Below are 13,588 nucleotides of genomic sequence, written 5' to 3' on the forward strand. Positions count from 1 at the left end.
CTCCAGTGTACAATGTATAATCTCCCAGCAGTCTCCTCCCATCATCCAGAATCCTCCAGTGTATACTGTATAATCTCCCAGCAGTCTCCTGTCATCACCCAGAATCCTCCAGTGTATACTGTATAATCTCCCAGCAGTCTCCTGTCATCAACCAGAATCCTCCAGTGTATACTGTATAATCTCCCAGCAGTCTCCTCCCATCATCCAGAATCCTCCCGTGTATACTGTATAATCTCCCAGCAGTCTCCTCTCATCACCCAGAATCCTCCAGTGTATACTGTATAATCTCCCAGCATTCTCCTCTCATCACCCAGAATCCTTCAGTGTACACTGTATAATCTCCCAGCAGTCTCCTCTCATCACCCAGAATCCTCCAGTGTATACTGTATAATCTCCCAGCATTCTCCTCTCATCACCCAGAATCCTTCAGTGTACACTGTATAATCTCCCAGCAGTCTCCGCTCATCACCCAGAATCCTTCAGTGTACACTGTATAATCTCCCAGCAGTCTCCTCTCATCACCCAGAATCCTCCAGTGTATACTGTATAATCTCCCAACAGTCTCCTCTCCTCACCCAGAATCCTCCAGTGTATACTGTATAATCTCCCAGCAGTCTCCTCTCATCACCCAGAATCCTCCAGTGTATACTGTATAATCTCCCAGCATTCTCCTCTCATCACCCAGAATCCTTCAGTGTACACTTTATAATCTCCCAGCAGTCTCCTCTCATCACCCAGAATCCTCCAGTGTATACTGTATAATCTCCCAGCATTCTCCTCTCATCACCCAGAATCCTTCAGTGTACACTGTATAATCTCCCAGCAGTCTCCGCTCATCACCCAGAATCCTTCAGTGTACACTGTATAATCTCCCAGCAGTCTCCTCATCACCCAGAATCCTCCAGTGTATACTGTATAATCTCCCAACAGTCTCCTCTCCTCACCCAGAATCCTCCAGTGTATACTGTATAATCTCCCAGCAGTCTCCTCTCCTCACCCAGAATCCTCCAGTGTACACTGTATAATCTCCCAGCAGTCTCCTCTCCTCACCCAGAATCCTCCAGTGTATACTGTATAATCTCCCAGCAGTCTCCTCTCATCACCCAGAATCCTCCAGTGTACACTGTATAATCTCCCAGCAGTCTCCGCTCATCACCCAGAATCCTCCAGTGTACACTGTATAATCTCCCAGCAGTCTCCGCTCATCACCCAGAATCCTCCAGTGTACACTGTATAATCTCCCAGCAGTCTCCTCTCATCACCCAGAATCCTCCAGTGTACAATGTATAATCTCCCAGCAGTCTCCTCCCATTATCCAGAATCCTCCAGTGTATACTGTATAATCTACCGGCAGTCTCCTGTCATCACCCAGAATCCTCCAGTGTATACTGTATAATCTCCCAGCAGTCTCCTGTCATCACCCAGAATCCTCCAGTGTATACTGTATAATCTCCCAGCAGTCTCCTCCCATCATCCAGAATCCTCCAGTGTACAATGTATAATCTCCCAGCAGTCTCCTCCCATTATCCAGAATCCTCCAGTGTATACTGTATAATCTCCCAGCAGTCTCCTGTCATCACCCAGAATCCTCCAGTGTATACTGTATAATCTCCCAGCAGTCTCCTGTCATCACCCAGAATCCTCCAGTGTACAATGTATAATCTCCCAGCAGTCTCCTCCCATTATCCAGAATCCTCCAGTGTATACTGTATAATCTCCCAGCAGTCTCCTGTCATCACCCAGAATCCTCCAGTGTATACTGTATAATCTCCCAGCAGTCTCCTCTCATCACCCAGAATCCTCCAGTGTACAATGTATAATCTCCCAGCAGTCTCCTCCCATTATCCAGAATCCTCCAGTGTATACTGTATAATCTCCCAGCAGTCTCCTCTCATCACCCAGAATCCTCCAGTGTACACTGTATAATCTCCCAGCAGTCTCCTCCCATCACCCAGAATCCTCCAGTGTATACTGTATAATCTCCCAGCAGTCTCCTGTCATCACCCAGAATCCTCCAGTGTATACTGTATAATCTCCCAGCAGTCTCCTGTCATCACCCAGAATCCTCCAGTGTATACTGTATAATCTCCCAGCAGTCTCCTCCCATCATCCAGAATCCTCCAGTGTATACTGTATAATCTCCCAGCAGTCTCCTCTCCTCACCCAGAATTCTCCAGTGTACACTGTATAATCTCCCAGCAGTCTCCTCTCCTCACCCAGAATCCTCCAGTGTATACTGTATAATCTCCCAGCAGTCTCCTCTCCTCACCCAGAATCCTCCAGTGTACACTGTATAATATCCCAGTAGTCTCCTCTCATCACCCAGAATCCTCCAGTGAATACTGTATAATCTCCCAGCAGTCTCCTCTCATCACCCAGAATCCTCCAGTGTATACTGTATAATCTCCCAGCAGTCTCCTCTCATCACCCAGAATCCTCCAGTGTACACTGTATAATCTCCCAGCAGTCTCCTCTCATCACCCAGAATCCTCCAGTGTACACTGTATAATCTCCCAGCAGTCTCCGCTCATCACCCAGAATCCTCCAGTGTACACTGTATAATCTCCCAGCAGTCTCCGCTCATCACCCAGAATCCTCCAGTGTACACTGTATAATCTCCCAGCAGTCTCCTCTCATCACCCAGAATCCTCCAGTGTACAATGTATAATCTCCCAGCAGTCTCCTCCCATTATCCAGAATCCTCCAGTGTATACTGTATAATCTCCCAGCAGTCTCCTGTCATCACCCAGAATCCTCCAGTGTATACTGTATAATCTCCCAGCAGTCTCCTGTCATCACCCAGAATCCTCCAGTGTATACTGTATAATCTCCCAGCAGTCTCCTCCCATCATCCAGAATCCTCCCGTGTATACTGTATAATCTCCCAGCAGTCTCCTCTCATCACCCAGAATCCTCCAGTGTATAGTGTATAATCTCCCAGCAGTCTCCTCTCATCACCCAGAATCCTCCAGTGTATACTGTATAATCTCCCAGCATTCTCCTCTCATCACCCAGAATCCTTCAGTGTACACTGTATAATCTCCCAGCAGTCTCCTCTCCTCACCCAGAATCCTCCAGTGTACACTGTATAATCTCCCAGCAGTCTCCTCTCCTCACCCAGAATCCTCCAGTGTATACTGTATAATCTCCCAGCAGTCTCCTCTCCTCACCCAGAATCCTCCAGTGTACACTGTATAATCTCCCAGTAGTCTCCTCTCATCACCCAGAATCCTCCAGTGAATACTGTATAATCTCCCAGCAGTCTCCTCTCATCACCCAGAATCCTCCAGTGTACACTGTATAATCTCCCAGCAGTCTCCGCTCATCACCCAGAATCCTCCAGTGTACAATGTATAATCTCCCAGCAGTCTCCGCTCATCACCCAGAATCCTCCAGTGTACACTGTATAATCTCCCAGCAGTCTCCTCTCATCACCCAGAATCCTCCAGTGTACAATGTATAATCTCCCAGCAGTCTCCTCCCATCATCCAGAATCCTCCAGTGTATACTGTATAATCTCCCAGCAGTCTCCTGTCATCACCCAGAATCCTCCAGTGTATACTGTATAATCTCCCAGCAGTCTCCTGTCATCACCCAGAATCCTCCAGTGTATACTGTATAATCTCCCAGCAGTCTCCTCCCATCATCCAGAATCCTCCAGTGTATACTGTATAATCTCCCAGCAGTCTCCTCTCATCACCCAGAATCCTCCAGTGTATACTGTATAATCTCCCAGCAGTCTCCTCTCATCACCCAGAATCCTCCAGTGTATACTGTATAATCTCCCAGCATTCTCCTCTCATCACCCAGAATCCTTCAGTGTACACTGTATAATCTCCCAGCAGTCTCCTCTCCTCACCCAGAATCCTCCAGTGTACACTGTATAATCTCCCAGCAGTCTCCTCTCCTCACCCAGAATCCTCCAGTGTATACTGTATAATCTCCCAGCAGTCTCCTCTCCTCACCCAGAATCCTCCAGTGTACACTGTATAATCTCCCAGTAGTCTCCTCTCATCACCCAGAATCCTCCAGTGAATACTGTATAATCTCCCAGCAGTCTCCTCTCATCAACCAGAATCCTCCAGTGTATACTGTATAATCTCCCAGCAGTCTCCTCTCCTCACCCAGAATCCTCCAGTGTATACTGTATAATCTCCCAGCAGTCTCCTCTCATCACCCAGAATCCTCCAGTGTATAATGTATAATCTCCCAGCAGTCTCCTCTCCTCACCCAGAATCCTCCAGTGTATACTGTATAATCTCCCAGCAGTCTCCTCTCCTCACCCAGAATCCTCCAGTGTATACTGTATAATCTCCCAGCAGTCTCCTCTCCTCACCCAGAATCCTCCAGTGTATACTGTATAATCTCCCAGCAGTCTCCTCTCATCACCCAGAATCCTCCAGTGTATACTGTATAATCTCCCAGCAGTCTCCTCTCATCACCCAGAATCCTCCAGTGTATACTGTATAATCTCCCAGCAGTCTCCTCTCCTCACCCAGAATCCTCCAGTGTATACTGTATCATCTCCCAGCAGTCTCCTCTCCTCACCCAGAATCCTCCAGTGTATACTGTATAACCTCCCAGCAGTCTCCTCTCATCACCCAGAATCCCCCAGTGTATACTGTATAATCTCCCAGCAGTCTCCTCTCATCACCCAGAATCCTCCAGTGTATACTGTATAATCTCCCAGCAGTCTCCTCTCCTCACCCAGAATCCCCCAGTGTATACTGTATAATCTCCCAGCAGTCTCCTCTCCTCACCCAGAATCCCCCAGTGTATACTGTATAATCTCCCAGCAGTCTCCTCTCATCACCCAGAATCCTCCAGTGTATACTGTATAATCTCCCAGCAGACTCCTCTCCTCACCCAGAATCCTCCAGTGTACACTGTATAATCTCCCAGCAGTCTCCTCTCCTCACCCAGAATCCCCCAGTGTATACTGTATAATCTCCCAGCAGTCTCCTCTCCTCACCCAGAATCCCCCAGTGTACACTGTATAACCTCCCAGCAGTCTCCTCTCATCACCCAGAATCCTCCAGTGTATACTGTATAATCTCCAAGCAGTCTCCTCTCCTCACCCAGAATCCCCCAGTGTACACTGTATAATCTCCCAGCAGTCTCCTCTCCTCACCCAGAATCCCCCAGTGTACACTGTATAATCTCCCAGCAGTCTCCTCTCATCACCCAGAATCCTCCAGTGTATACTGTATAATCTCCAAGCAGTCTCCTCTCCTCACCCAGAATCCCCCAGTGTACACTGTATAACCTCCCAGCAGTCTCCTCTCATCACCCGGAATCCTCCAGTGTATACTGTATAATCTCCCAGCAGCCTCCTCTCCTCACCCAGAATCCCCCAGTGTATACTGTATAATCTCCCAGCAGTCTCCTCTCCTCACCCAGAATCCCCCAGTGTATACTGTATAATCTCCAAGCAGTCTCCTCTCCTCACCCAGAATCCCCCAGTGTATACTGTATAATCTCCCAGCAGCCTCCTCTCCTCACCCAGAATCCCCCAGTGTATACTGTATAATCTCCAAGCAGTCTCCTCTCCTCACCCAGAATCCCCCAGTGTATACTGTATAATCTCCCAGCAGCCTCCTCTCCTCACCCAGAATCCTCCAGTGTATACTGTATAATCTCCCAGCAGTCTCCTCTCCTCACCCAGAATCCCCCAGTGTATACTGTATAATCTCCCAGCAGTCTCCTCTCCTCACCCAGAATCCTCCAGTGTATACTGTATAATCTCCAAGCAGTCTCCTCTCCTCACCCAGAATCCCCCAGTGTATACTGTATAATCTCCCAGCAGCCTCCTCTCCTCACCCAGAATCCCCCAGTGTATACTGTATAATCTCCAAGCAGTCTCCTCTCCTCACCCAGAATCCCCCAGTGTATACTGTATAATCTCCCAGCAGCCTCCTCTCCTCACCCAGAATCCTCCAGTGTATACTGTATAATCTCCCAGCAGTCTCCTCTCCTCACCCAGAATCCCCCAGTGTATACTGTATAATCTCCCAGCAGTCTCCTCTCCTCACCCAGAATCCCCCAGTGTATACTGTATAACCTCCCAGCAGTCTCCTCTCCTCACCCAGAATCCCCCAGTGTATACTGTATAATCTCCCAGCAGTCTCCTCTCCTCACCCAGAATCCCCCAGTGTATACTGTATAATCTCCCAGCAGTCTCCTCTCCTCACCCAGAATCCTCCAGTGTATACTGTATAATCTCCCAGCAGTCTCCTCTCATCACCCAGAATCCTCCAGTGTACACTGTATAATCTCCCAGCAGTCTCCTCTCATCACCCAGAATCCTCCAGTGTATACTGTATAATCTCCCAGCAGTCTCCTCTCATCACCCAGAATCCCCCAGTGTATACTGTATAATCTCCCAGCAGTCTCCTCTCCTCACCCAGAATCCTCCAGTGTATACTGCATAACCTCCCAGCAGTCTCCTCTCATCACCCAGAATCCTCCAGTGTATACTGTATAATCTCCCAGCAGTCTCCTCTCATCACCCAGAATCCCCCAGTGTATACTGTATAATCTCCCAGCAGTCTCCTCTCCTCACCCAGAATCCTCCAGTGTATACTGTATAATCTCCCAGCAGTCTCCTCTCATCACCCAGAATCCTCCAGTGTATACTGTATAATCTCCCAGCAGTCTCCTCTCATCACCCAGAATCCCCCAGTGTATACTGTATAATCTCCCAGCAGTCTCCTCTCCTCACCCAGAATCCTCCAGTGTATACTGTATAATCTCCCAGCAGTCTCCTCTCATCACCCAGAATCCTCCAGTGTATACTGTATAATCTCCCAGCAGTCTCCTCTCATCACCCAGAATCCCCCAGTGTATACTGTATAATCTCCCAGCAGTCTCCTCTCCTCACCCAGAATCCTCCAGTGTACACTGTATAATCTCCCAGCAGCCTCCTCTCATCACCCAGAATCCTCCAGTGTATACTGTATAATCTCCCAGCAGTCTCCTCTCCTCACCCAGAATCCCCCAGTGTACACTGTATAATCTCCCAGCAGTCTCCTCTCATCACCCAGAATCCCCCAGTGTATACTGTATAATCTCCCAGCAGTCTCCTCTCATCACCCAGAATCCTCCAGTGTATACTGTATAATCTCCCAGCAGTCTCCTCTCCTCACCCAGAATCCTCCAGTGTACACTGTATAATCTCCCAGCAGTCTCCTCTCATCACCCAGAATCCCCCAGTGTATACTGTATAATCTCCCAGCAGTCTCCTCTCATCACCCAGAATCCTCCAGTGTATACTGTATAATCTCCCAGCAGTCTCCTCTCATCACCCAGAATCCTCCAGTGTATACTGTATAATCTCCCAGCAGTCTCCTCTAATCACCCAGAATCCTCCAGTGTATACTGTATAATCTCCCAGCAGTCTCCTCTCCTCACCCAGAATCCCCCAGTGTACACTGTATAATCTCCCAGCAGTCTCCTCTCCTCACCCAGAATCCTCCAGTGTATACTGTATAACCTCCCAGCAGTCTCCTCTCATCACACAGAATCCCCCAGTGTATACTGCATAACCTCCCAGCAGTCTCCTCTCATCACCCAGAATCCTCCAGTGTATACTGTATAATCTCCCAGCAGTCTCCTCTCATCACCCAGAATCCTCCAGTGTATACTGTATAATCTCCCAGCAGTCTCCTCTCATCACCCAGAATCCTCCAGTGTATACTGTATAACCTCCCAGCAGTCTCCTCTCATCACCCAGAATCCTCCAGTGTATACTGTATAATCTCCCAGCAGTCTCCTCTCATCACCCAGAATCCTCCAGTGTATACTGTATAACCTCCCAGCAGTCTCCTCTCCTCACCCAGAATCCCCCAGTGTACACTGTATAATCTCCCAGCAGTCTCCTCTCATCACCCAGAATCCCCCAGTGTACACTGTATAATCTCCCAGCAGTCTCCTCTCATCACCCAGAATCCTCCAGTGTACACTGTATAATCTCCCAGCAGTCTCCTCTCATCACCCAGAATCCCCCAGTGTATACTGTATAATCTCCCAGCAGTCTCCTCTCCTCACCCAGAATCCCCCAGTGTATACTGTATAACCTCCCAGCAGTCTCCTCTCATCACCCAGAATCCCCCAGTGTATACTGTATAATCTCCCAGCAGTCTCCTCTCATCACCCAGAATCCTCCAGTGTATACTGTATAATCTCCCAGCAGTCTCCTCTCATCACCCAGAATCCCCCAGTGTATACTGTATAATCTCCCAGCAGTCTCCTCTCATCACCCAGAATCCTCCAGTGTATACTGCATAACCTCCCAGCAGTCTCCTCTCATCACCCAGAATCCTCCAGTGTATACTGTATAATCTCCCAGCAGTCTCCTCTCATCACCCAGAATCCTCCAGTGTACACTGTATAATCTCCCAGCAGTCTCCTCTCATCACCCAGAATCCCCCAGTGTATACTGTATAATCTCCCAGCAGTCTCCTCTCATCACCCAGAATCCTCCAGTGTATACTGCATAACCTCCCAGCAGTCTCCTCTCATCACCCAGAATCCTCCAGTGTATACTGTATAATCTCCCAGCAGTCTCCTCTCATCACCCAGAATCCTCCAGTGTATACTGTATAACCTCCCAGCAGTCTCCTCTCCTCACCCAGAATCCCCCAGTGTACACTGTATAATCTCCCAGCAGTCTCCTCTCATCACCCAGAATCCTCCAGTGTATACTGCATAACCTCCCAGCAGTCTCCTCTCATCACCCAGAATCCCCCAGTGTACACTGTATAATCTCCCAGTAGTCTCCTCTCATCACCCAGAATCCCCCAGTGTATACTGTATAATCTCCCAGCAGTCTCCTCTCCTCACCCAGAATCCCCCAGTGTATACTGTATAACCTCCCAGCAGTCTCCTCTCATCACCCAGAATCCCCCAGTGTATACTGTATAATCTCCCAGCAGTCTCCTCTCATCACCCAGAATCCTCCAGTGTATACTGTATAATCTCCCAGCAGTCTCCTCTCATCACCCAGAATCCCCCAGTGTATACTGTATAATCTCCCAGCAGTCTCCTCTCATCACCCAGAATCCTCCAGTGTATACTGCATAACCTCCCAGCAGTCTCCTCTCATCACCCAGAATCCTCCAGTGTATACTGTATAATCTCCCAGCAGTCTCCTCTCATCACCCAGAATCCCCCAGTGTATACTGTATAATCTCCCAGCAGTCTCCTCTCCTCACCCAGAATCCTCCAGTGTATACTGTATAATCTCCCAGCAGTCTCCTCTCATCACCCAGAATCCTCCAGTGTATACTGTATAATCTCCCAGCAGTCTCCTCTCATCACCCAGAATCCCCCAGTGTATACTGTATAATCTCCCAGCAGTCTCCTCTCCTCACCCAGAATCCTCCAGTGTATACTGTATAATCTCCCAGCAGTCTCCTCTCATCACCCAGAATCCTCCAGTGTATACTGTATAATCTCCCAGCAGTCTCCTCTCATCACCCAGAATCCCCCAGTGTATACTGTATAATCTCCCAGCAGTCTCCTCTCCTCACCCAGAATCCTCCAGTGTACACTGTATAATCTCCCAGCAGCCTCCTCTCATCACCCAGAATCCTCCAGTGTATACTGTATAATCTCCCAGCAGTCTCCTCTCATCACCCAGAATCCTCCAGTGTATACTGTATAATCTCCCAGCAGTCTCCTCTCCTCACCCAGAATCCCCCAGTGTACACTGTATAATCTCCCAGCAGTCTCCTCTCCTCACCCAGAATCCTCCAGTGTATACTGTATAATCTCCCAGCAGTCTCCTCTCATCACCCAGAATCCCCCAGTGTATACTGTATAATCTCCCAGCAGTCTCCTCTCATCACCCAGAATCCTCCAGTGTATACTGTATAATCTCCCAGCAGTCTCCTCTCCTCACCCAGAATCCTCCAGTGTACACTGTATAATCTCCCAGCAGTCTCCTCTCATCACCCAGAATCCCCCAGTGTATACTGTATAATCTCCCAGCAGTCTCCTCTCATCACCCAGAATCCTCCAGTGTATACTGTATAATCTCCCAGCAGTCTCCTCTCATCACCCAGAATCCTCCAGTGTATACTGTATAATCTCCCAGCAGTCTCCTCTAATCACCCAGAATCCTCCAGTGTATACTGTATAATCTCCCAGCAGTCTCCTCTCCTCACCCAGAATCCCCCAGTGTACACTGTATAATCTCCCAGCAGTCTCCTCTCCTCACCCAGAATCCTCCAGTGTATACTGTATAACCTCCCAGCAGTCTCCTCTCATCACCCAGAATCCCCCAGTGTATACTGCATAACCTCCCAGCAGTCTCCTCTCATCACCCAGAATCCTCCAGTGTATACTGTATAATCTCCCAGCAGTCTCCTCTCCTCACCCAGAATCCTCCAGTGTACACTGTATAATCTCCCAGCAGTCTCCTCTCATCACCCAGAATCCCCCAGTGTATACTGTATAATCTCCCAGCAGTCTCCTCTCATCACCCAGAATCCTCCAGTGTATACTGTATAATCTCCCAGCAGTCTCCTCTCATCACCCAGAATCCCCCAGTGTATACTGTATAATCTCCCAGCAGTCTCCTCTAATCACCCAGAATCCTCCAGTGTATACTGTATAATCTCCCAGCAGTCTCCTCTCCTCACCCAGAATCCCCCAGTGTACACTGTATAATCTCCCAGCAGTCTCCTCTCCTCACCCAGAATCCTCCAGTGTATACTGTATAATCTCCCAGCAGTCTCCTCTCCTCACCCAGAATCCCCCAGTGTACACTGTATAATCTCCCAGCAGTCTCCTCTCCTCACCCAGAATCCTCCAGTGTATACTGTATAACCTCCCAGCAGTCTCCTCTCATCACCCAGAATCCTCCAGTGTATACTGTATAATCTCCCAGCAGTCTCCTCTCATCACCCAGAATCCTCCAGTGTATACTGTATAATCTCCCAGCAGTCTCCTCTCATCACCCAGAATCCTCCAGTGTATACTGTATAACCTCCCAGCAGTCTCCTCTCATCACCCAGAATCCTCCAGTGTATACTGTATAATCTCCCAGCAGTCTCCTCTCATCACCCAGAATCCTCCAGTGTATACTGTATAACCTCCCAGCAGTCTCCTCTCCTCACCCAGAATCCCCCAGTGTACACTGTATAATCTCCCAGCAGTCTCCTCTCATCACCCAGAATCCTCCAGTGTATACTGTATAATCTCCCAGCAGTCTCCTCTCAACACCCAGAATTCTCCAGTGTATACTGTATAATCTCCCAGCAGTCTCCTCTCATCACCCAGAATTCTCCAGTGTATACTGTATAATCTCCCAGCAGTCTCCTCTCATCACCCAGAATCCTCCAGTGTATACTGTATAATCTCCCAGCAGTCTCCTCTCAACACCCAGAATCCTCCAGTGTATACTGTATAACCTCCCAGCAGTCTCCTCTCCTCACCCAGAATCCCCCAGTGTACACTGTATAATCTCCCAGCAGTCTCCTCTCATCACCCAGAATCCTCCAGTGTATACTGTATAATCTCCCAGCAGTCTCCTCTCAACACCCAGAATCCTCCAGTGTACACTGTATAATCTCCCAGCAGTCTCCTCTCATCACCCAGAATCCCCCAGTGTATACTGTATAATCTCCCAGCAGTCTCCTCTCAACACCCAGAATCCTCCAGTGTATACTGTATAATCTCCCAGCAGTCTCCTCTCATCACCCAGAATCCCCCAGTGTATACTGTGTAATCTCCCAGCAGTCTCCTCTCAACACCCAGAATCCTCCAGTGTACACTGTATAATCTCCCAGCAGTCTCCTCTCATCACCCAGAATCCCCCAGTGTATACTGTATAATCTCCCAGCAGTCTCCTCTCAACACCCAGAATCCTCCAGTGTATACTGTATAATCTCCCAGCAGTCTCCTCTCATCACCCAGAATCCCCCAGTGTATACTGTATAATCTCCCAGCAGTCTCCTCTCAACACCCAGAATCCTCCAGTGTACACTGTATAATCTCCCAGCAGTCTCCTCTCATCACCCAGAATCCCCCAGTGTATACTGTATAATCTCCCAGCAGTCTCCTCTCATCACCCAGAATCCTCCAGTGTATACTGTATAATCTCCCAGCAGTCTCCTCTCAACACCCAGAATCCTCCAGTGTATACTGTATAACCTCCCAGCAGTCTCCTCTCATCACCCAGAATCCCCCAGTGTATACTGTATAATCTCCCAGCAGTCTCCTCTCCTCACCCAGAATCCCCCAGTGTACACTGTATAATCTCCCAGCAGTCTCCTCTCATCACCCAGAATCCTCCAGTGTATACTGTATAACCTCCCAGCAGTCTCCTCTCATCACCCAGAATCCTCCAGTGTATACTGTATAATCTCCCAGCAGTCTCCTCTCATCACCCAGAATCCCCCAGTGTATACTGTATAACCTCCCAGCAGTCTCCTCTCATCACCCAGAATCCTCCAGTGTATACTGTATAATCTCCCAGCAGTCTCCTCTCCTCACCAAGAATCCCCCAGTGTACACTGTATAATCTCCCAGCAGTCTCCTCTCATCACCCAGAATCCTCCAGTGTATACTGTATAATCTCCCAGCAGTCTCCTCTCAACACCCAGAATCCTCCAGTGTATACTGTATAACCTCCCAGCAGTCTCCTCTCATCACCCAGAATCCTCCAGTGTATACTGTATAATCTCCCAGCAGTCTCCTCTCATCACCCAGAATCCTCCAGTGTATACTGTATAATCTCCCAGCAGTCTCCTCTCATCACCCAGAATCCTCCAGTGTATACTGTATAATCTCCCAGCAGTCTCCTCTCCTCACCCAGAATCCCCCAGTGTATACTGTATAATCTCCCAGCAGTCTCCTCTCATCACCCAGAATCCTCCAGTGTATACTGTATAATCTCCCAGCAGTCTCCTCTCATCACCCAGAATCCTCCAGTGTATACTGTATAACCTCCCAGCAGTCTCCTCTCATCACCCAGAATCCCCCAGTGTATACTGTATAACCTCCCAGCAGTCTCCTCTCATCACCCAGAATCCTCCAGTGTATACTGTATAACCTCCCAGCAGTCTCCTCTCCTCACCCAGAATCCCCCAGTGTATACTGTATAACCTCCCAGCAGTCTCCTCTCATCACCCAGAATCCCCCAGTGTATACTGTATAACCTCCCAGCAGTCTCCTCTCCTCACCCAGAATCCCCCAGTGTATACTGTATAATCTCCCAGCAGTCTCCTCTCATCACCCAGAATCCTCCAGTGTATACTGTATAATCTCCCAGCAGTCTCCTCTCATCACCCAGAATCCTCCAGTGTATACTGTATAATCTCCCAGCAGTCTCATCTCATCACCCAGAATCCTCCAGTGTACACTGTATAATCTCCCAGCAGTCTCCTCTCCACACCCAGAATCCCCCAGTGTATACTGTATAATCTCCCAGCAGTCTCCTCTCATCACCCAGAATCCTCCAGTGTATACTGTATAATCTCCCAGCAGTCTCCTCTCCACACCCAGAATCCCCCAGTGTATACTGTATAATCTCCCAGCAGTCTCCTCTCATCACCCAGAATCCCCCAGTGTATACTGTATAATC

General features: G+C 48.8%; 1 protein-coding gene across 1 annotated transcript in view; it reads right to left on the reverse strand.

Moving 5' to 3' along the window:
- The window catches only part of LOC141065429 (uncharacterized), a 112,233-nt gene that overhangs the window by 53,080 nt on the left and 45,565 nt on the right, over nt 1-13,588 (reverse strand). The window lies entirely within an intron of this gene.

This window comes from Dendrobates tinctorius, unplaced genomic scaffold (assembly GCF_039654945.1).
Source record: "Dendrobates tinctorius isolate UK_male_01 unplaced genomic scaffold, ASM3965494v1 ptg000251l, whole genome shotgun sequence".
Lineage (NCBI taxonomy): Eukaryota > Metazoa > Chordata > Amphibia > Anura > Dendrobatidae > Dendrobates > Dendrobates tinctorius.